Genomic DNA, 20,874 nt, shown 5'->3' with positions numbered 1-20,874 from the left:
GCCCTGCGGGGGTGGCACTCAGTCAAGGGGGCATTCGGGGACACAGGAGTGGAGCCTTGGGGAATGGAGAGGCACCCTGACTCTGGGGTCGGGCAGGGTGGGGAGGGCCTGCCAGGGGCTTGGTTGCAAAGGTGAGAGGAGGCTGTACAGACAGAGGGAGCTGGCAGTCAGGCCCTGCTCCACCGTGGCATCCGCGTCCTGGTGACTTCTGTCACAGCGGGTGCTGACCTGCCACAGCCCTGAGAGGACATCAGCCCCAAGGCTGCGCCTGAGGCTGGGGACCTGCTTGCTGGGGGCATGAAGCCACTTCCCCAAGGGCCAGCCCCCCTCCCATCAGCTCTGGCCCCACCTCCCTGTCTGTCACCCATGGTGATGACATCCCTCTGGTCCCCCCCCACCTGTGCTGCTGGACCAGCCTGTCTGGAGGGGACATCCCCAGCTCTGTCCCCTATCTGCCCTCCAGCACACTGGCCCTTCACTCCAGCCTCCTGTGAGCACCTGCAGCTGAGCACAGGCTGCCCCTTGGCCTGGGACGCTTGTCCTGGTCTTTGCTCAACTCCTCATCTGCTGTGGCCACACCCCAGCCCCCCCACCTCCTGGCCCCCCTCGAGCCTCAGCTGCCCCTGCAGGAGAGCTAACGTGGAGTGGCGGGCCCAGGCTGCCCGGCTACCAGAGTCGAGTGAGCTGGGCCGAGGAGGCCGTTTTTCTTGTTCTGAGGGGCCTGGGAGCTGCCGCTTCTGGTCTTCCCCGTCTTGCAGCAGCGCCTGCGCCCTCTCCATGCCTGCAGGGGACACCCGGATGGCTCTGAACGGCAAGACTCCAGTGTCCAGGCTGCCAAACGCGTGGCAGTCCCATCCTGGACCAGCGCTTTGCACTCTGGAACCCCAGGTCCCTGCCTCTCCACTGACCCCGTGGCTGCCTCCTCCTGTGTCCCGGGTGCAGACGTTAAGACCCGGGACTAAGCCCTTGACATTTATTCCCAGCCATAGCCTCCTGATCTTCTGGGGTGAACTTGGCACCCTCCTGCCACGCTGCATGCCACACGGGGCGTGTGGTCTGTCCACCGCCCGTGCCCCTCGGGCAGGACCCACTCCGAGAGGAGCTGCGTGCCTGGCCTGGCACGTGGGAGTGTCCAGGGAGAGCGGAGAGGGGTGCGTGTTTTGTTCGCAAACAGACGCCCTGTGCCGACACCACGGAGGGAGCTGTCGCAATTGAAAGGCGTTTCCTCAGGCCCAGAGCCCATTGGGAGCCCGGGCCCGCAAGACAGCCAGGAGCACAGTGGGCGCCACAGCCCCGCCTCCCGAGTCCTGCCAACCAGGGCCGCCAGGCCGGGTGGACCAGGTAGTTCCGGCCCCGACACCAAGGCCAGAGGCCTCACCCACCCACGGACCGGAGCCAGGGCCCTGAGCCAGCAGCCCCAGGAGGTGGCCCTGGGAGGGGCATGCAGCCCAGACCAGGGCCTGGTGCCCATTCTGCACCCCCTCCCTGCTAGGCAGGCCCCCCAGGTCCTGCTCCCCAAGGACCGGGGAGTCCAACAAAGTTAAAAATGTTGACTTCTGAGCCCTAGCTGGTGTAGCTCAGTGGATTGAGCGCGGGCCTGCGAACCACACGATCGTGGTTTGATTCCCAGTCAGGGCACGTGTCTGGGTTGCAGGCCGGTTCCTAGCAGGGGACGCACGAAAGGCAACCATACATTGATGTTTCTCTCCCTCTCTCCTTCCCTTCCCCTCTAAAGAAATAAATAAAAAATCTTAAAAAAAATGTTGACTTCTGGTAATTCCACAACTGACAGGAAAAGCGCAAATGGTGGCTTTAGCCCCAAGTCTGCGACCATCCCCCCCCAGCGGTGCGCTCGGGCTGCTGTGGCCGCCTCTGCTGGTCGCGCCTCTGCTGGTCGCGCCGCCTGCAGCCCCTCTGCCGGCTACCGGGCCCTGCTGGGTGTCCCCTCGATGCTGAGTTTAAATGTCGGGGCACGCAGGGCCAGAGGAGGAGGAAGGGGGTATTTCTAATTGACATATGAACTTAACATCTTGCTCTTAACACGGCAGAACCGGGTCCAGAATCGCCCAGGGCTCCCCAGCTTCTCAAGGCCTGAACCCAGGGTGGTGGCGATTTGCATTCCCTGTTGATACATCTCAGGGCTCAGTGCCCACAGGCTGTTTCTGCCCCCGTGTGACGAGCCACAGCTTCCTTCTTGCCCGTCCCGGGAGAGGATGTACTTTCTGCTCCGCTAATCATGCTTCTACGTGTTCACCATCCTTTACCATCAACCTGGTGTGAGCCGATGATTTTGAGAAAACACACAGGCAGCGGCTGAGGCGGCCTTGGGGGTTGGGGAGGGGCACAGCTTTGCGGAGGAAGGTTAATGGGGTGGAGGACGGGGCTGGGGGTGCACCGTGGGCCGGGCCCAGGGAGCGGGCCGTGGTCCGGCACGAGGAAGGCCTGCCCGGGTTTATTCCAAGTGACCTCACCTTTGCAGGGTCGGATCACAGCCTGCAAAGGGGGGCGCTTTGCCCCACCCCCACAGTGGACCTTTGTGCCAGGAGGGCACAGATGTGTCCTCTCGGACGTGGACTGCACGGGCCAGAGAAGCTGCCTGCGACTCTCACTGGTGAGAATCAGCGGGAGCCCGAGGCGGCCAGGTAGCCAAGCACAGGAAGGCTGCAAGGGGGTGGGCCTGGGGTCCCAGCTCCCCCCACTCCAAAAACCACCCTGGATGGAGTAGGTGGGAGACCGCGTGCTGGGCCCGGCTGGGGTGGGGGTGGGGGCCCCAGAGACGCCCAGCATGGCTGTGCTCCAGGGTAACGACACAACAGTGACCTCTAGTGGCCAGAGTCTGTGGGGACACACACAGGCAGAAACAATTACAAGTTGAAAATATCTTCAGCCCTGGCTGGTGTGGCTCAGTGAGTTGAGCACCAAAGGGTCGCTGGTTCAATTCCCAGTCAGGGCACATGCCTGGGTTGCAGGCCAGGTCCCCAGTGGGAGCCATGTGAGAGGCAACCACACATTGATGTTTCTCTCCCTCTCGTTCTCCCTTTTCCTCTCTAAAAATAAATAAATAAAATCTTAAAATAAAGAAACTGTCTTCAATGTGAGTCTCGAGGGTCATTCTCCATCTGGACAGAGGACGCATGTCCCCCACCCAGACCAACCTCACGCACGCTCAGCTGACGCCCTTGTTTCCTTAATCAAGGGCCTGACCCTCGCCTCCACTGGTCCAGTTTTGCCCGAGTTTTGAAGCAAATCCCAGATACCACACGGTTCACCCACATCTTCCAGGAGACACGTAAGCGGACGTTCTCTCACAGAGCCTCTCAATATTCGGCAAAACTGAAACGCTTCCTCGACTGTCTAACAGCCTCTCCGGAGACAATTTCCCGATTGTCTCGAACAGGCCTTTGCAGAGGTGGCGTGTTACGTGGGCCTCACCCGAGGTCCCAGCATCACCTGTGGCCGGGGCAAGTCGTTTACAGGTGACGGCGCTTCTCACGCTTTCGTGGAAACACGACTCAGAGCTCGTGGAAATCACATTCTGGCTCCGGAGGCCAGGTGGGGCCTGAGACTCTGCATTTACGCACCTCTAACCCCACCCTCCGCATGGAGAGCTCTGGGTCTGCAGGCCTTCGCTGGATGCCCAGGGCCCCCACCACCCAGCCGGCCCCCCATCCCTGAGTCTCTCACTGCCCCCAACCCCCAGGGCCTCTGGGCAGAGGAGGCAGGGACAAAGGGAGCAAGGCAGGAGGAGCTCGAGCGGGGTCATCCCAGGTCAGGAGACTCCCCTCTTCAGGACAGACCTGCCCTGGCTCCTTGCTCAGTCCACAGCCCAGACCTTTGCCCAGCAGCGCCGGAAGACCCGGGGGCAGCCCCCAGCCCTTGCTGTCCCTCTGTCTCTGCCCAGGGGGCCCTGGGAATGTGCACACATCCTTCCTGTGCCGCCTCTGCACCCCAGACCTGGTGTGTGTGACTGGAGGGGTGTCTGGGTTGCTGCTTTTCTGCTGACCTGTCCCCTGCCCTTGCCCCTGGGAAGCCGTCACTGGCGGGGCTCCTGGGTCCCCAGGCTCCAGACAGGGCCCAGGAGGCTGCTGAGGAGTCTGGGGAGGTGACGGGACCCAGAGGGCAAGCTTCTTCTCATTGCCCGGCACGGATCATGGGTCCCGTGGGGGTGGGGGGCGGGAGCTGCGACCCCTCCTCTGCCCGATCCATCTGGGAGGGCTGGGACCAAAGCCCAGGGTGGGGGCAGGTCTCCTGCCTGCCGCTCGCAGTTCCTGTCTTGGGCACTTCACAGAACTGAACTCAACTGGTCCTCCCACCCTCTCAGAAAAGTATCCTTTTAAATCCCCAGTTTATACGTGGGGAGACTGAGGCATGGAGCAGGGAGTGACCTGCCCAAGGTGCCTCCATTCACCGTGGAGAAGAGCAGGCGGAAAGGGGAGACTGGCTAGGCTGGCCGGGAGCGCCGGGGCGCCGGGGCATTCGTGGGGAGTGGCGGCTCCCTGTGCTCTGCCCAGGTGGGGTCTCCGGGGAAGCAGGTTCTCCATCGGAGAGAGCCTGGGCCTGGCGGGCCCCCACCCCGCCCAGGTGGACAGTGCCTGGAGGTCAGGCTTACTTAGAAGACATGCCCTTGAGGGGCACCTTGCTACCCTTTCCTGCCATTTCTAGGTGCGTTCTGGGTACCTACCTCCTGCTCCCAGGATGCGGCTCAGACCGCTGTGCAACTGGACTCCTGTTCCACACTGACCAGCAGAGGGAGCTCACTCTCCCACCAGGGCTGCTCTGGCCCGGGCCTCGGTCTCCGGATCCCTGGTGCACCCTGGCCTCTGCTCAGCCTTTGCCTGGAGCCCCTCCACAACCCCCCCTCATTCCGCCCGTCTCCTCCACAGCCACGTCGTGGGGGACCTGAATCCGCCCCGGAAAGTGGTGGTCGATGTGGCCGGCCTACGGGACTCTGAGCCCACACTTGCTCCCGGTGAAAACTTAACAACCACACCATCCTCAGCTCAGACCGGCCTCCCCGCTCCTCCCACGTGTCCTCTGGGAAGACGAATGAGGAAGGCATCGATCCCCAGACTCCGTCCTCCAAGGTCAGCCTCTCTCTGCCAAGACCTAAGAGAAGATTTAGTTACAGCCCTTCTGCGGCCAGCTTTGCTTCTGCGATGTCACCTTCTGACTGCCTTCTGTCGGAGGTGAGCTGCACTTCCTGGGGACCACGCGGGACCAAAGACCCTCGAGGGTGTTCCTCGCGGGGGGATCAGCCGGCCTGAGAGTCAGGAATTCACCTGTGGTTCCGTCTATACAAAGGGGTCAGGACAGCTGCTTCCTTAGGAAGCCAACAAGCGCATCACTGTGCAGAGGGAAACAGGAATCTGGGGCAGACAGACAGGAAGAGACCGGCACAGTGGCAGTGGCCGTGGGAGACTCGGGCACAGAAACTCTGCGTCCAGGCACTTACCCGGGGGTCCCCCTGAGGGGCCTCCCGGGGGCAGGGCTCCTGGCAGCTGGCCTGTAGTGGGGGACAGATGGGCGCACCACGGGCACAGAATGTGGGCCGTGTCAACTCTGGGACGTCCGTGCTGCGGACGGCCACGGCCACTGGGCCTGATGCAGTTAAACGACAAAGTGAGAAGGGAGGCTGTTCACACTCTAGTGGAATAGAAACGAGGTTGCCCGGGGGGGCCGGTCCTCGGCCCTGCCGCATGCGCACCCACCCCGGAGCCTGCACGCTGCCTGATTCGTGGTCCCCGGAGGCTCAGGCAGAAGACGATGTGGGGATGGCAGCGGGGGCTTATGGGGGCAAGTGGCAGAAGGGGCCCCGAGCGGAGGAGTGTGGCTCCCTAGGCTGAGAGCGGCAGGGACAGGGGCCCCTGGAGCCTCTGGGGGGGTCGCCGCACACCGACGCGGTGATCCTGGCCCAGGGAGACCACGGAGTGCGGCCACCCGAAGGGCTAAGGGACACGCTTCTGTGCTTTGAAGCCAGCGTGTTCGTGGTCAGTCATCACGGCGGCCACGGGAACGAGTGCGCACGGTTGAAGGCACCCCAGGGATGGGCACACAACCGTGCACAGATGCACACGCGTGTGCAGCACGCATGTACACCCCTCCTGGGTCTCCCAAAGCCTTGTCAGGGATGTTCTGTCCTACCCGCACAGCCTGGGTCACTGGGCCACTGGTGAACTGTTTGGGGTGTCTCTCTGCTTGTGTGTTAGTCTGTTCAGGCGCCTGTAACAGACGCCACTGAGGAGGCAGCGTATAAACAACAGACACGATTTCTCATGGCTCTGGAGGCCGGAAGTCCAAGACCAGGGTGCCTGCAGACTCCGTGTCTGGTGGGGCCCCGCTTCCTGGGTCACAGACGGCCACCGTCTCCCTGAGTCCTCCACGGCGGGAGAGGCAGGGGCTCCACCATCACGACAGACCCACCTCCAGAGCCCCCTACACGTCGCGCTGCGGTCCAGGTTCCAGCATCGAAATTGGGGGGTGGGGGCAGTCGTTCCACCTGCAGCAGCTGTGAGAACATCTTGATCATATATTCTTAGAGAATTCTCTCTTTTATTTAGCTTCTCGCTCTTCATATGTTTATTTCCAAATGTGTTTCTGTGATGACAGCCTCTTCTCACGTTTGTTTTCCATTTCAGCTGTTGCCTCCTGCGGGGTCCAGATGCTGTCCCTTGTTTCCTGAATTCCGTTCGCGCCGACCTTGCGTGGGGTCCCTCTGCCCAGGTGTCTAAGGCTCCCTTGGCCCCCCCGGGCCACGACCACGTCCTGCTGGTTCCGGGGAAGAGCACGCTCACTCTCGCTCACCGACAAGGTGTGGTCACTAGCAGCGAGTGGTGAGCGGCCAGACGGGGAAATGAAGCAGGGCCCGGCCATTACGATCTGACGAAGAGCTCACCGCAGGAGGCTGGAAGCAAAAGGGAGCCGTGCCTCCCTCGTTCGCTCTGAGCCCAGTCCCACGCGGTGGCTGGAGGACCGAAGGTCACCTGCAGGGACAGAACAGGAGGGAGGGCGTCCTGGGGGCTCTGCCGGCAGAGGGAGCCTCTCCCTTCACCAGCTGAGAAGGAAAGGCTGGGCCGCTGTGCACGCTTCCCAAGGCTTAGAGGGGGGCACCTAGGAGCTGACCAACGCATACAGCCCCTGAACCTCGACAGTCAGCACTCGGATGAGCCGAGTGCCCACTCGTCACCTCGGCTCAGGTGTGTAAATCCAACTCACTCACTAACACACCTACTGACAGCTTCATTTCCTCCGTACGTGGGGCGTTCAGACTTGCCGGGTGCCTGCCTATGGTCTCCTGGTCGCACGTGGTCTGTCGATAAACCTGCTGCCTCACTGCCACTGTGCGTGTCTGTCTGTTGCTTGAAGTCGGGTCTTGTGAGCAAGATGAGCACTGAGAGGCAGTCGCCGGGGGTGGCAGGGCCCTGCCCTGGGGTCTCTGCTCCGCGGCAGTGGAACCAGAAAGTCTTTGATCGTCCTTGGTGGTAGGTCTCCACGCACCCACATTGGAGAAGGCAACCCGTACGTTTCTCCCTTGAAGAATGTGTTGATGTTGGCGGGGGCGGGGGGGGGGCTCGGGCCTCATTAACAGCATGGCAGTGTTCACGGGCTCAGCCAGGGTTCCGCTCAAGTGTGGGTGGGTGGCGCCCTCGGATGTGGCAGCGGCAGGGACTTCGAGGACCCACTGTTTCCTCGGGGTGGACAGGGGCCCAGGACCTGCTGAGGGAGGGTGCGCCCAGGCATCACCTGGAGAGCACGGTGTGGGGGGCGGGGGCAGAGAGGGCAGAGGCTGACCACGAAAGTGAAGGGTTTGGGTGCGAAGGGGGTCCCACCCTGCACACCCCGAGCACAGCCAGGCACCCCTCCCCCACCGGGCTGTAAGTTCCTGTGGGAGCATCAGTCCCCCCGTCTTCAGTGAGACTGCGGACTTGCCCTGGGCAGGACTGTGTCCACTCGGTCCCTCAGCCTTGGGGCACCCAGCGGTGTGCTGGGTGCCCCCACACGCCGCACCCCAGGGCCCCTTCTCAGCCCCTCCCCTCCCCCACCCTGTGTGCAGGCCCACAACAGGCCCCGGCCCAGGGCCCAGCTCAGGGTGGGTCAATTCACAAGCCCCCTATAACAAACAGCACACCCACCTGTGAGCCCCAGACTCAGCTCAGGGCTCGCAGGCCCTTTGAGGAGGGGACAGTGGAGGGGCCCAGAGGAGAGAAAGCAGAGCAGCGTTGGGACCTGGTTGACTTTGAAAGAGTCAGCATTGCCTTCTGGGCCGGGTCACCAGGGAGCCGCTGGAAGCGGCCGCTCTGTGGACACGTGTCCCCGCAGTGGGCTCTGGCCCCAGCCCAGCCTGCTGGCTGCCAGCTGCTGCCGGCTGGACCCTGAGTCAGCAGCCACTGCCCAGCACACGGCCAGAGGCCCGCAGAGCTGTGCGGGCAGCACAGGTCCCTGGGGGCCCCCAGACTGGCCGCCCGGGGCCTTTTCACTTGGGGCCCTGCCACCTCCACCTCCTCGGATGGGGGTCTCCCAGCTCTGCTCCGTCCCACCCGTGGCTCCTGGTTTCCGAGACTGGGCCCTGACAGTGCCCTTGTCCTGCAGGCTATGACACTGTGTAACACTGGTCCCACCTCCTGGGTGACGCTGCAGTGAGGTGAGACCAGGAATCGTGAAGAGGCACGTCTCCACCCTCCAGGGAACACGCCTCCATTAATTCGAGTCTGGGGCAGCGGGGCCGCCACTGGGAGCCTGCTTCCCGCCGTCCCCAGGTCTGCCAGCCCCCTGCCCTGCTGCTCTGGCCTGGGAGAAGCTACTGGAGTCGTGGACAGAGTATTGGGCCAGGGGTCTGGCTTGGACCGACCCTAGGTACCCTCTGAACTTCCTTGCCTTTTTAACCCTCTCAGCTTGTTTTCTCATCTGTGAAGTGGGGTGACCATTGCACTTCTCTGTGCCGGACGGTGTGAGTGACCCGAGCTCACTCTGCATCCTGCTGCAAGGGCGGGAGGCCCACACTGGTGCGGGGCCGGAGGCCGTCGCCCTGGCTGCTCCTCTGTGCTGCGGTGCTGGCCGTTCCAGCTGCAGCCTCCAGGCAGCAGGGCTCCGACCAGGCCCACCCAGCCTCAGGCTGCCTTCAGGTCACCCTGGTGGACAGTCACAGCCCTCGGACTTGAGTCTCTGGCCAGCTCCTGGACCTCAGCCCCACTGCACATGCTGGGCCAGTGACCAGGACTCTGCCAGACCTCCTTCCTCTGCATTCAGACCAGTGACTGGGGTCCAGCCTCCGCCCCATCTTGGCAGCCGCAGGCCTGCAGGGGAGCAGTCCACAGCACCACTGAGGTTCCTGAGTGCTCTGCACACACACTGGCGTCCCGGCTGGGGGTCTGGGCCACGGCCTGCTGCCCAGGACTGTGGCCAGACAGCCTGGTTCCTCGACTGTTCACACACGGCCTGGTTCCTCGTTTGTTCTGCCCTTCCAAACCCCGGGGAGCGCATCGTGCCCACTTTAAACATGACCGGAAACTCTCAGAGGACGGAACAGATGGGCATCAGAGGATGGGATTGTTCCGAACATCGGTGAGGCAGGACGCCTGCGTGGAGGAGGCAGGACGCCTGCGTGGAGGAGACATCCCGGTGGGGCTCGGGGGACGGGAACTCTCAGCTTCAGGGAAGGGCTGCAGGAGCTGAAGAGAATGCATGATATGGGTGGGCAAGGCCTGCCATGGGGCAGCTGGAGGGAGCCCCCAGGGACCCAGAAGGGACCAGGTGGGCAAGAGGCCTCGGCCAGAGTGGGTGCAGGACCCAGAGCCCGGGTCAGGGAAACAGCCCCATGCAGGTCGTCCTCAGCCGGCTGAGCGAAGTTGGGGAGGAAAGGGTCCTGGCCCGGCCCGCAGGATCCCGCCTGGACACCAGCCCGCAGGCTTACAGCAAGTGCTTCCCTCCGCTTTCCCGTGTGGGTCTCTGTTTTCCCCTGGTGGAAAATGCAGTCTGGACTCAGGAACCGCACCGCGGAGCGGCTCGAGCTCACGGAGCCCCCGCGGGTCGGCCCCACTCCAGGGTCGCGGCCCCGGACTCCGCGGCCGCCCTCGCCCCAGCCCGAGGCCCCGACCCAGGACCCGCCCCACCGTCGCTATGGCAGTGCGGTTGCCCGGCGACGCGGGGCTCCGGCCGGGCTGCCGGTGTGTTGCTAGGGCAACCGAGATGGGTATCCAGGGGCGGGCCTCCGGGGCGGGGCCTCCGGGGCGGGGCCTCCGGGGCGGGGCCTCCGGGCTGTGTCCGCGACCGGCGGACGGCCCAGACGGCGCGGCCCCTGCCTGCGGGTGGCCCCGCGGAGGAGCCCGGCCCCGCGGCTGGTTTCCGGCCCGCACGCCCGGCCGCGGACGGCGCAGAGCCCCCACCCCCGGGCCCAGCCAGCTCCGAGGACCCGCACGTCTCCCGCGGTTCTTCGGGCCCCTTGACCTTTCTCGCTGCTTGGGCTGCACGTCGCTGCGTGTGTTCGCGGAAACCTTGGCCGCTCGGAGACGAGCCTTTTCCTGCCCGAACGCTGCGTCTCCCATCGCTTCTCGCGGCCCCCTCACGTTTTCTGGGGGCAGCACCCCCTCGTCTGCGCGTCACGACCCCCTCGTCCACGCGACACGGCAGCTCCGCTGCGTCCCAGACACGAGCGTGGCCTTCCCACGCCTCCCGTTCGCAGTGGCGGCTGCTGGGCCTTCTGAGCGAGAGGAGGCGGCGCGCGCGATCCCCACGGGCCGGACCCTCTGCCTGTGGCCGCATCACCTGCCGCCGCCGTCGGCACCGGGTCTGCGGGGCGCGGCCCTGGTCCCAGCGCGTCGCTGGAGAGCGCTCGCCGCCGCCGCTGTCCGAGGTGGGACGCGGGTGGGACGGCTTCTCGGCTTCTCACCGAGGACCCCTGTGGAAGGACACGGCGACCCGCATCTCGGAGGGGAGGGCGTCGGGACGTGGTGGTAAAAGGTGACGACAGGCCCAGATGGAGTCGCTGGTGCTGCGTCCAGGCCACCTGGCCCCTGAACACCTGCCCCGACCGCCGGCCCTGCAGTGTCCGGCTCAGCCTTCTCCGAAGGCCCAGTCCTCCCCCTAAGGACGGCCGGCCCAGGCCCGAGACCCTCCATCTGCCGTGGAAGTTTCCCTCCGCCTCCCCGGGGAACGAAACCTCCCCTTCCTGCGGCTCGGAGGCGCTCTTTCCACTCTCCGGCTGAGCTGTCGACGTGAAGACGTGAGTCAAGACCAGTCACTTTGATGGGAGAGGGGCGTCGACCCCTGCATGACCTGAAGGCGCTGGGGAAGGGACAGAAAGAACCGAGTGAAGAGCGAGGGCCCCGAGGACAGAGTGCAGGGGACTCCCCACAGAGGGAAGGTGTTACAACGCGGAGGAGAAAGTATTTGAAAACAATAGAGATGCGTTTTCCAGAGTTGAAGAAAATACACTCAGATCGAAAGGGCTCACAGCCTCCAATAGGAGAGGTAGAGAAATCTACACTGTTGGAAAGTTCTAGAAACATCCCCAAAGAGCATGTCATAAGAACCAGATGGATGGTGAAGGCTGGACTTTTGTGCAAACTACAAGGAGACCACAAAGTAATGCTTTTTAAGTGTTGGAGGAAACACAATTTCCATGGAGAATCTTACTTACATCCAGCTGAGTCAAAAGTATAATAAAAGTATCCTTGAGAATACCGGGCTTTAGAAGGCTTTGCCACATTAATGATACTTTGTATTTCATAAGTAACACAATGCAGGAGAAGCTCCAAGAAGCACGGAAAACGAGGATGATATTATCTTGGAATGCGTACTAATTGTCTTAAACAAGAAAAGGAAAAGGTAATATCCCCAATAGCTTGGCGCTGTGATTCCGGACAATATCGGCAGTGCCGGGGAGCAAGGGCTGTGTCCAAGCTGAGGTACTTCACTGTCAGGGGACGACGCAGCCACAGGGGTACACGGGGCAAACAAAGGAAAGGGGTTCTCGCCCTGGCCAGTGACACTCAGTGGACTAAGTTCCAGACCGTGAACCAGAAGGCCGCTGGTTCGATTCCTGGTCAGGACACATGCCTGGGTTGCGGGGCCAGGTCCCTGATAGGGGGTGAACAAGAGGTAACCACACATCATGTTTCTTTCCTTCTCTTTCTCCCTCCCTTCCCCTCTCTCTAAAAATAAATAAGTAAAATCTTTTTAAAAAGAAAAAGGGTCTTAAATCAAGGGCAGTAGACACAGAATAGAAATAATAAAGGTAAGCCAGCAGAAGAAAACTCACTATACTCCCTGAGAAATAGGAAAAGTTATACAGTGAATGCAGATTTTTAAAAAAGATTTTATTTCTTTATCTTTAGAGAGGAAGGGAAGGAGAGAAGGAGAGAAACATCAATGTGTGGTTGCCTCTCGTGAGTCCCCTGCCGGGAACTGGCCTGCAACCCAGGCATGTGCCCTGACTGGGAATCGAACAGAGATCGTGTGGTTCGCAGGCCCGCGCTCAATCCACTGAGCTATGCCAACCAGGGCTTGAATGCAAATTTTTAATAAGATGGCCAAGCTAATTCTCTATATAACTAATTACTATAAATGTAAGTAAATTAAATTCCAATTAAAAGGTACAAACAGATTACATTTAAAGACTTCAACAGTGGGTTGCTTAAAAGAGATATACTTATGAAAAGATACGAAGTTTAGAACAAAAGAGTTGGCAAAAGACATATGAGACCAATAATGAACCAGAGGAAACTGGGTTGACATCTTAATATATAACATTCAAAATTGAGGCCAAAAAAAAATTAGAAAAAACCCAGCAACGAAGAAGCCCACCCCAGCAGGCTGATGGACAGGCCGCGCCCCTCGGAATCATTCTGATGCCTCAGTGAGCGTACATCACGGCAGCCTGAACCGCAGGGAGAAAAGACACTACGGCCATTGTAACTGGAGAATTTAAGTTAAAAACAACAACTCGATAGCTGGAGTAGACAAAAGTAGCAGGATCTCCAGTCCTGGGTGTTGGATGGGTGCAGAACTCTGTATCCATCAAACGATGTTTGCAGGCCACGAGACTGGCCCTAAAGAAGCTTCAGTTTATTCCTGGGGCAGAATTCCGTGTGGACTGAGTGGCTGCCTGGTTTGTGCTTCTAAGCCCCCTTTGCCCCAGGTCCCAGAGACCACCCCAAAGGGACTTGGTCATGGTGCCCAACTTCGGGCAAAAGGGGCACTACCGTGTCCTGGAAGGAGGGAGAGTGAGGGCCGGGGGTGTGCTGCCTGCACCCCCAGCTGAGGCCTCTGCTGCCCCCAGGGCCACTCCCTCCCCCCCCACCCCCCAGGCCACAGCGCCACTCAGCAGCGGTTCCCTGCCTGCTCCCCACACGTCAGTGCAGTCCCATTATCAACACATGTGGAACTAGTGGGTTTGAGTGTGCCGTCTGCTTTCTGCCAGGATCCTGGCGGAGCACAGAACTTGCTCTCAAACAAGAGCCCAATTAAATTAGAAAGTGTCAACAAAAGGTTATAATAAAAGAAACTCCATTGGAAAGTCAATAACATCATAAATGACCCGTGGGTTAAAAGGAGGTTACCAGGGACATTAAGAAATGTTCACATCTGAATGATAATGAAAGCCTGGGGCGCCCCAGTTGTGGGACTCACAGGTAGTGAGTCCAGCCAGGTAGGGCTGTGGAAGGGGTTTTGTAGCTTTGAATAGACCCGTCGGAAAATGAGAAGGTTTAGAAATAAATGAGATAAGCCTTTAGCCCACGTGGGAGCAACAGATCCAATCCCAAGAACCTAGAGAGAAGGAAACACTGTGACAGGCAAGGACAGAAACAAATGGGGTGCAGGGAAAGGTGAGAATACCAACCAAACTAAAAGTTGGTTCTTTGAACATGTTTTACAATGTTACAAAAGAGAAATGCAGCCCTGGCTGGTGTGGCTCCGTGGATTGAGCGCCTGGCAGCGAATTGAAAACTCACTGGTTCGATTCCCAGCCAGGGCACGTGCCTGAGTTCTGGGCCAGGTCCCCACGCCCAGGGGCTGGGGGTGCAGGAGACAACAGACTGATGTTTCTCTCCCTCTCTTTCTCCCTCCCTTCCCCTCTTTCTAAACATAAATAAAAATAAAATCTTAAATAAAGAAAAATGCAAGTAAAATAGCACATGAAAAAGAATAAATAAGCACAGAACCAATAGATATATATGCTAACATTTTAAAAACCACAATGAAATGGATTAATTATTAAAAGTATGTAAAATGACCATTTTGGCTCAAGGAGAGAACTTGACCGGAGTCAATGAGTACAATATAAATGGAAATGAGAAATCCTCCTCCCCACCCCCCGGGGCCCGGATAGCTTGTTTCCATTAAAAAGCTTGGAGCAAAACTAATTTCTCCTTTCTGCAGCTGGGGGTTTGGAGGGCACGGCGGCGGCGGGCCGTCTCCTTTGCTGACGGTCCTTTCGCGGCTCCAGCCACACAGATGCTGCAAACTGGGGCGGCGCGCCTCCTGCCTCCGGGGCCGTGTGAGGATGAGGTCCTCACTCCAGCAAGGCCCTCAGGGCGGCGCCGGGTGGGGGCTTAGCCCCGGGATGCTGAGGACGCAGGCGGCTGGCGCAGGGATGGAAAGCGACGGCCCGGCTTCAAGGTGGCATGACGTCACCGCCCCCACCGCAGTTCCGGTGGCTGAGCCGGCGGAGGCTTTTGTCAAAGTTGCCCGGCGCGGGTGGAGGTTGGTGGCGCGCACTGGGCTGCCAGTCTGTCCCTGGTGGCCCGAGGAGGGGCTGGCGAGGGACGACGGCCGGGTTTGCCAGTGGGGACCCAGAGCGGCGTGTCTCGTGGTGGCCCCGGGATGTCAGGCTGCGGGGCCGGGGCGCGAGCACGGCGGGAGCTGAGGACCCGGAGAGGCGGGCGGGCGGGGGCGCGGTCTCCCGGCTGCTGCCCCGCGGAGCCGGCGGCGAGCCCGCAGGCCGGAGGGTTGCATCGTCCGGCCCGGAGGGCTGTCCCCGAGGCTCTGGTCCGGCCCAGTGTTCTGACCCAACTCACTTGTCACACTCGAGTCTGCGTTCCCGTCCCGCCCCTACTGCCGCTCCCTCGTGAAAGGAGCCCCCCTCCCAGCTTTGTCCCTTCGAGAGGACGCGTTTGTGCTGCTGACCTCTCGGGGGCAGGTAGAGGTTTGCAAGAGAATAGGGTCAGATTCCGGAGGGCCCGGCGCGGGGTCAACGGGCAGGTTCGGTTGGGTGGGGGGCCTCGGGGGTTCGGCGCCGCCGGGTCCCTGTTCTCGGCCAGGTCGCACGGGAGCGCGGGGGCCGCCGCAGGGAAAGGGGCGTCCTGTCCAAGCCTGGGGGTCAGTCCGCCACCTCTGCATCCAGCGCGTTGCGGCGTCAGCGGTGATGTCACGGCCGGGACCCAGCCCCCTTTGGCTCCAGCTCCAGCCCCATCCCCGCGGCGTCCGCGACGCCCGTCCCTCTCCCCGCGCGACAAACCAGCGGGCGCTGGACTCGAGCGCCGCGCGCAGCCAACCAGCGCGGCGGGAGGGGCGCGGGGCGGGGCAGGGGGCGCGCAGCCCGTCACGCGGGGCCGCCCTCACACCGCCCAGTGCAGCCCCGGAGCAGCAGCAGCTCGGTGCTCAGGGACCCGAGCCCGGCTCGCGCCCATGCGGGGACGCCTCCAGTGACGCGGGAGAGGTAAGGCCGCCGCCCGCCCGGCCTCCTCTGCGCCAGGCATCCCGCATCCTGCACCTGCCCGGACTGCGCCCGGGCGGGGAGCTCGCACCCCGCGCCCGCGTCCTAGTCCAGGCCTGGGCCGCTGGCGCCGCGCGGCGCCAGCCCTTCCCCCACCCTCCTCCGTCCCCGCGGATAACAATGGGGCAAATTCAGGGGTGTCCGCCCTTCATTCCAGCCGGGCAGGGCCCTCTGGAAAGGCCCCTTCGCTGCGGGCCCTGCTGCGGCGGCGGTGCTCTCCTCTTGGATGGGCGGGGGTCGCCAGGGGCGGACGAGCGCCGCCAGGGACATCTCGAGACACCCCGAGACCCTCCCTGGCTCTGCCCCTCCTGGAAAGGAGCCACGGAGCAGGGATGCGGCGCGGCCTGAGCCTGGACCGGCGGGGAGGGGTGGGGGGTGCGGGAGGGGCGGAGAGGACCGGAGAGGACGAGAGGACTCGGCAGGGGGCAGCGGGGAGGGCGCGGCTGCAGCGGCCGGGCCCGGGGGAAGGGCACCCAGGGCGCGGGGCGCGAGTGGCTGCCCTGGTCCCCGGGGTGGGGGAGGGCAGATGTTGGATCGAGAGCAAAACACGCGGGCGGGGCGCGCGGGGGCTGCGGCGGGGACCAGGCTGCTGGCTTCGTGCGCACATCGGGGGCTGCCCGTCACCCCCACCCCAGTCGTGTCCTCTTCCCAAGAGACCCCAACTGCTTTCCAGAAAGATCAACCGCTGGGAGGGGCCACCCGCGGACAAGGCCTGCGTCTCCGCGGCCAGCGCCCCAGTAACAGGTGTGGCCTGGCAGCGGGCGAGGAGGGGGCCGCAGGGCACGTCTCGGCCGCCGCGCTCCGCAGGCACCGGGCTCGGCTGTCAGGGGGGCAGAGCGCAGGGAAGACCTTTGTCCTCCCTCTTCAAGCTGCCCCCCACTTTCACTCTCCCGGGGGGTCTGGGGGGTTCGCAGTCGGCGGGGCTCTGGGTGGGCGGCGGTGGGGGGCGGCGGGCCGCAGGGCCGGGGGGGGAGGGGAAGAGGGAACCGCCAAGTCATGGGCCTGCGGGGCGCGGGCGCGACGTCACCCGGCGCGGACCCGATGCGCGCCCACGGCCCCAGGAATAGGGATATTCCCCCGGAGACGGTGGGCCCCTCCCCAAACGGCCGGCGCCGGGGGGTGCCCGCGATGTGGGATTTGAGGGCCCTTGGGGCTATCGGGTTGGATCTGCGGGCGGCAGGGGGGTCGGCGGCGCCGTTACCCGGTCTTAACCCCTGGGGGCTCAGGCGCAGGAGCCACATCCGACCTGTCCTCTCCGCCCTGCTCCCGGCTGGCGAAGGGGCCGCCTCGCCCGTCAGCCTCGCGTCTGAGAAGGCAGCTTCTGGTCTGAAGAGAAACCACGGGGTCCAGCGTGGGGGGTTGGGGCTGCACCTGGCGGCCATTTTGCAGGTGTGGCAGTGGGACGAGGGTGGTCAGGTTCGGAGCAGGTGCGCCTGCGGCGGGTGCCGCGTCTGCCGTGCAGGTGAGCATCTGATGGGATGGGTGTCCTGGTTGGCGTGAGGCCACGGGCAGTGAGGCCGGGATCCCGTCCAGTGCAGTCAGGGCCCCGGCCCCAAGGCTGCCAGGGAGAACCTGCAGAGAGGTGTGTCTGGGGCCAGCTGCCTGCCCCCCCCCAACCCCAGACGCCTCTGGGGGCCTCCCGCTGCAGCTGCACCCCCGCCAGGCGGGAGACAGGTTCTGCCCAAAGCCCAGAGCTGGTGCTGGCTGAGCTGGGCCTCATACCCAGATGTGCTGGGCGGAGTGGTCCAGACATCCAGCCTTGTCCCCTCCCCTCCTCCTTGATGTCACCTGTGCTGGCCTCGGCTGACCATATCCTGTGGGGACAGAGCAGGGAGGTCTCCCGTGGGCTCTGGGGAAGGCGGGACGGGGTGGGGGAGGCGGAGATGGTGAAGGATGGAGGGGCCTTTGCAGGCCACTGGGCCCTCAGAGGCCAGCAGGGGACGGGAGGAGCTGGGCGTGGCAGGTGGGGGTGTTCTGGAGGGGCCCTGGGACCGCAGCTCGGGGCTTGGGGGCTGTGGGAGGCTGCCAGCATGGGAACCATGCCCCGGCCTTTAGGAGCAGCTGACCAGGGCCCGTGCCCAGGTGACCCTGTGCTTCTGAGAGCCAAGAGGGTGTGAGCTGCTGGCCCTGGGGTGCAGAGTGGCCGGTCAGGGGTCCATCAGCAGCCAGTGATCACCCAGGACGAGCGTACGCTTGTCCTCCTGCCCAGCCCTCTTAGTGCACTTAGCCCAGGACAGGGCTCACCATCCCGGCGGCCACAGAGAACCTACTGTGTCACCTCCACTATCCCTGTGTCCCTTTCATGCCCTGGAGCATCTCAGAACTCTTGGGGCTGGACCACAGCCAGGCTGGTGGGCAGTAAAGTCTTCTACTTCTGTCCCTTAGTTGACCACCTGTGCCCACCTGGTCCCCCTGCTGCCCACAGGGCCTGGGGCTGGGGCAGGACGCCCCGTGGGGCCGTGCCTCACCGCCCCGCCTGGCCTAGCAGGGTTCCTGCTGGACTCATGACCACGGCAGGGTCATGCTCAGTCCTGATCCTGGCCACGGGCCGAGGGGCGCCGGCTGACCCTGTACCCCCAGAGCCCCCAGCTCAGAGCCCCTAGCCCAATGAAGGAGCCACTGCCTCGGGGTCATCGGAAGGGTGCAGGGCGTGTTTGGAGCCAGCTGCCGGCTGGGGCCAAGCCTCTGACCCCTCCCAGGCCCTTGTGGGGCCTCAGCCCCCCAGCATCCCTCGCACCCGCGTCCTCCCTGGCTTCCCCGGCTCTGCCTGTGGAGCTGAAGCTGAGCCCCGTGCAGCCGGTAGGTCACCTCCATCTGGACCCTCTGCCTGGGTGGTGGGGGCCCCTCTGCAGCTCAGCCTGCCTTCAACCCCCGAACCCCCGGCTCCGTGGAGTGGGGACGTGTCCTTACTCCACCCCCCGGGGTCTGAGGAAGGCAGGCTTGGACCCCACCTGCCGGTCCCCTGTTCTCAGTCCTCACCCTGTCCCACGTGGCCCTGGGGGTGAGACAGCTACCCCCGCACACTCACACACCTGCACACTCACCTCACTGCACGCTCATCGCCACACTCGCACACAGTTTGCAGCAGCTGTGTTCCCTCAAAGGCGGCCGCTACCCTGAAGCCCCTGTGAGCACCCCCAGGGCGTCCCCCCCACTGCAGGATGTGGGTGGGCAGGAAGGGCGTGGGCGTTTATTGGGTGCAACCTGCAGTGTTCACGACATGTGTGCCCCTCGTCTGCTGCCCCTCGAGACCCTGAGAGGTAGGCGGGGGTGTCCCATCTTCCGGGCTCGGAGACTGCGGCTCCCGAGAAGGGTGCGCCTTGCCTGGGAGGATCTGGGACTTGCCCAGCTTCCCCTGCCTCCCAGTCTTCTGTCCCCCTCTCCGCACCCCTCTGCAGCCATCGCCCGCCCCTCGGCCCTGCCAGCACAGGCCTGCCCAGCGCTCGTTCTGCCCAGCACACGCCGCTAAATGCCGCTCCAGGTGGAGCCCAGGAAGCTTTGGTGGACTCGGTTCACCTCCCGAGGGCCCAGCTGTCACCGCAGCAGGGGTGGGGCCCTCTGTGCGTCTCCATTCAGGGCCTGAGGGGTCCTGAGGCCGCTGCCTCCCTTTCTCGAGGTCTTCTGAGGCAGTTCTTGGTTTTGGAGGTGAAGTGGCCCCAGCCACTCCTGTAGGTCCCGCTCCCCTTGAGCCCACCCTCTGGCCTTCCCTCAGAGGCAGGCGGTGACATCCAGGACTGCCCCGGAGGGGTGGGGGCGTCCTGGGTCCCGCCACTGGGCCTCAGTTTGTTTCTCCACCTGTCATCAGCTCAGGCCAGGCTGGTGTGTGGCTGGGCAGGACCGTGAATGCCCGAGGCCATGGGGCTGAGGCAAGGGGGTCACTGAGCTGCTTAGTGTCATTCTCCACCCGCTCCTGGGGCCAGGGCCACACTGTGGGCACGGACCCTGGTGCTCGGGAGGATAAGCAGGGTGCAGGAGACCAGACCCAGACCAGAGGGGGACCCTCGGGGCCGCATCCTCCCTTTTGCTCCGGCTTCACACTGAGGCAGGACATTTTCGGCGTTTTCTTTCCCTGGATCTGAGCTGTCTTTTTCGTCCATTGAATGCACTTCCTCTGTCCTCACCTTCCCCAGCTCTCTGACACACTGTCTCCCTGCCCCCCACCCCTGGAAGCCAGCTCATCCTGGGTTGGAGTCTGTGTCTCGGACCCCAGGGCTGCTTCTTTCTTGGTTTCCGGTCTCGTGTTGCTGGAACACATCCTGGTTGACTTTCTAGAATGGCCGGGTGAGAACGTCTCTGCTCTGTCCCCTGCTGGGCGGAGGTTAGGTTGGCTGGAAGCTGCTTCTGGTAAACCCTCTACCTCAGAAGGCTGGAGGCGTCGTCAGCACCGACGGCCTCGCGGTGCTTCTGGGAGGCCTCTGCCAGCAACTGGCCTCTCAGGGGCCTCCTGTCCGTGGGCTTCCTGCTGTGGGTGCCTCCGCCTGTTCCTCTGCTGGCGCTGGCCCAGCCCTTCCGTCCCGGGATGGGCTCTGCTCTTCCGCAGGCCCCTCCACCCCTCCCTGCTCATCCTCTCTGTTCTCTCCCCCGAATCCGGCCTTGGTCGTCTGTGTCCCTGCCCGTCCTTCACGGAGTCATTCCATCTCCTTGTTTCTGTTCTAGGCTCTGGATCCTTCCTGGCCTTCATTTTCAAGGTGGGTTTTTTGTGTTTGGAATTCTATGCTCAGCATCCACATCTCACCTCCGAGAGCTCCGGCTCCCTTGTCCTGAGCCAGGCCCGTCTCTGCATCCTCCGCTTGTTTTGAAAATGGAGCGTCCTCTGGCAGCATCGCGAGGGCGGCCATCAAGCTTTGGGGTTCACTTGCTTGTTTTTGTGTCTCTTCCCTGGTCTCTCTCTCCTTCCCTCCTGGGCTCGAGTGCCGCCTGCTCCTGCACTTGGGGGCCTGGTGGGGGCCTGAACAGGGCTCAGAGGGCGCTCAGTGGGGGCTGGGCAACGGCGGACCTTCCTTAGGGGAAGGGGTGGGAGCTGGCTGCCCGCCGTCCCCCGTAGCGGAGTGCAGAGCACACTGAAGACATCCCTCTCGCCAGAGCGCACGCAGCCCTGCTCCCATGGGAGAGGGGCAGGGAGAGGGGCGTGGCCCTTCTAGGACGCACTGCGCCCCAGGAGCCCC

The 20,874-nt window shown here is 63.0% G+C and overlaps 1 protein-coding gene across 14 annotated transcripts in view; it reads left to right on the top strand.

The window, feature by feature from the left end:
• Positions 1-15,550: 15,550 nt before the first annotated feature.
• The window catches only part of KIF1A (kinesin family member 1A), a 62,981-nt gene continuing 57,657 nt past the window's right edge, over positions 15,551-20,874 (top strand). For all 14 annotated transcript variants that reach the window (XM_053655271.1, XM_053655270.1, XM_053655269.1 and 11 more), the window contains exon 1: positions 15,551-15,652. The gene's annotated coding sequence lies outside the window, so the exon portion shown is untranslated. The remainder of the gene's footprint in view (positions 15,653-20,874) is intronic.

The sequence above is a fragment of the Artibeus jamaicensis genome, unplaced genomic scaffold, assembly GCF_021234435.1.
Source record: "Artibeus jamaicensis isolate MK-2021 breed Jamaican fruit bat unplaced genomic scaffold, CSHL_Jam_final contig_944, whole genome shotgun sequence".
Lineage (NCBI taxonomy): Eukaryota > Metazoa > Chordata > Mammalia > Chiroptera > Phyllostomidae > Artibeus > Artibeus jamaicensis.
Note: the sequence above shows the minus strand (reverse complement) of the source record. Positions and strands in the feature narration are given on the sequence as shown.